General features: G+C 44.6%; 1 pseudogene; it reads right to left on the reverse strand.

Moving 5' to 3' along the window:
* Positions 1 to 307: 307 nt before the first annotated feature.
* Positions 308 to 2,329, reverse strand: LOC116528917 (annotated as a pseudogene).
* Between the last annotated feature and the right edge of the window lie 280 nt (positions 2,330 to 2,609).

Raw genomic sequence — 2,609 nt, forward strand, 5'->3', positions numbered from 1 at the left:
TCTTCAAAAAAGTATGCATGTCCTGACTGTGGAATCAGCCTACTGGTTAATTAAAGGCAATTTTAATCACCTTTAAAAAATTTTTTTTCATAGAAAGGATAGATGTTACATGTTTCTCAAATAAATAGCTTTATGTAAGTCCAATAAAAAAATCCAACAGAATTGAATGAAGACCTACAAATGCTTATGCCAAGAGGGAATCTGCCTGCCACCTGTGGTCTCACAATTCAAAATAGGTGCTGAATTCAGGATTCTGAAACTAAGTTTCTATTACTTGAGCTCTAGCAAAATGTAAGGTTCAGTTACCTCAGCTAGTATAATGTCTTCCCTGTCCAAATCCAGAATGATTATACTGATAACCTCCATTGTGGGAAGAAAGTTGCCCAGGTGCCATGGCAAGAGACTGAAAGCACAGTCTGTCCCAGCATAATAAATAACTGACTACTTAGTTATAGCAATGATACCAAATAGATTTACTAATTACTTAGTTATAGCAATGATATATTTACTGATTATTTAGTTACAGAAATGACACCAAATAGATGTCGGATTCAATCACATAATCAATTATATAATCAATCTTATTATGTCCTTATTCTGTATAATCTTTACGTTAGTGTAGGAACATTTTAGCTTTATAGTATAGACATAATCAGGTGAAATATAATTTGGAACTGAAGGAACATTTCGAGAAGTGATCAGGAGGTGACAGTAAATGCCTTGCAGTAGTGCCAGCACCTGGGAAGGCACTCATTACTTAGCAGGCTGGCCTTGCGGTAACACCCGCACCTGGGGAGGCACCCATTGCTTAGCAGGCCATGAGGGGGAGTTTCCCTTTCACTGGGATGTTCGGAGAAAACTCTGCTCTGTCTGGCTCTCAAGGAAGGTGTGACACTAGCCAGGCCGGTAAGCAGACATCCAGGGGCTTAAACACCTCTCCGTGGTGCTGTGCTCCGATGGTTACCATCCTTGTCCACTTACATGTTCCACTTTCCCACCCGATGCTCCCTTGTAAATTCTTAGAAGCTGTGAGAAGAATAGAGGAATCCTAAAAGCCTTTGATCTCTCTGATAAGTGCATAGAAAGACACTGACGTACGTGCCTCCCCTCATTGCAGCGGCTATCAGAGAGGTAGGGGCCCTCTGTACTGTATCCACTTGACCCCCTGAACTGTGCCCACGTGGCCCCTCATGTTGTAAAAATGTGATTTGCTTGATCCCTACCAATCATGTCAGATGAGTCACTCTCTGGTCCTGTCCTCTGCCTTGTATGCAATAAATATCAGCACGTCCAGGCATTCAGGGCCACTGCTGGACTCCACCCCTTGGTAGCAGTGGCCCCCGAGTCCAGTTGAATTCTCTTTTCTCTATGTCCTTGTCTTTCCTTTCTATGATCTATCGTCTCTGCACACAAAAGAACACCCACTAGACCCTGCAGGGATGGACCCTGCACTCCATGCTGGAAATGCTGTTCATATTGATCCCCTTGGTGATAATTCTGGCTCCCTCTTCCTCCCCAGCCTCCTCTCTGATCTGCACAACCACCTTGCCCTCCACAACCACTGCCACAATCACCTTGGTGCCCTCCATCTTGGTATCTATTATCATGCTGGTAGCCACCACCCTGGTATCTGCTTCCTATATATGAAGATGTCTGGAAGCCACCATAACCTCTACCTTGATAGCCACAACTGTGGCAACCATGATAGCCACTTGGCTGGAAACCTGAATCTTGATAGCCACCATCTTGGCAGCTACCTTCTCCTCCACTCCCTCCATCTGTCCAGCCTCTTTTTGGTTATTTCCTCCTTCTCCCCTTTGGCCGCCGTGGTCATAGCCACCACGTCCACCTCTCCCGCCTCCTCGTTCATGACCTCTTCGTCCTGCATATGAGGAATGTTCATAGCCACCTCTTCCTCCTCCTCGGCCTTCTGTTTGCTCTTGGAGCTATCTTGCCTCTTCTGCCGTGGTGGCATCTCTGGGAGTGGAGGTTTGATTTCACTGGGTCTACCACCTCTGTCAGGCACCCTGCCCATCAACACCTTATTGGCACCACAGTCTTCTCTTATAGAGCTTCTGCTTGTCCTTAAAATCTTTGACAAGTGCTGTCTTGCAGCCGAAAGATGGGCAGCAGAAATAGTACTTTTAGGGGATAGGAACAAACTTTTCAACTGGTAAACCTTGGCTAATTTTTCCGTCTGACTCTTAGCTCTGTCAGACCAGCCCAAAGACTGTACAGTGACATCCAAACGTCTTATAAGCAACTTTCTCCAGACTTCATACAAACAAAACCTCCAAGAAATACATGGGACTATGAAAAAGACGAAACCTATGACTGACTGGAGTACCTGAAGAGATAAGAATGCAACCAAGTTGGAATACATACTTCAGGATACTTTCCAGGAAAACTTTCCCAACCTAGCAAGAGACGCTAACATTCAAATTCAGGAAATACAGAAAACCCCACTAAGATACTCCACAAGAAGATCAACTCCAAGACATGCAATCATCAGATTCTCCAAGTTCGAAATTAAGGAAAAAATGTTAAGGGCAGCCATAGAGAAAGGCCAGGTCACCTATAAAGGGAAACCCATTGGACTAACAGTGGAT

The sequence above is a fragment of the Sapajus apella genome, unplaced genomic scaffold (genome assembly GCF_009761245.1).
Source record: "Sapajus apella isolate SASKATOON/1434 unplaced genomic scaffold, GSC_monkey_1.0 scaffold60, whole genome shotgun sequence".
NCBI lineage: Eukaryota > Metazoa > Chordata > Mammalia > Primates > Cebidae > Sapajus > Sapajus apella.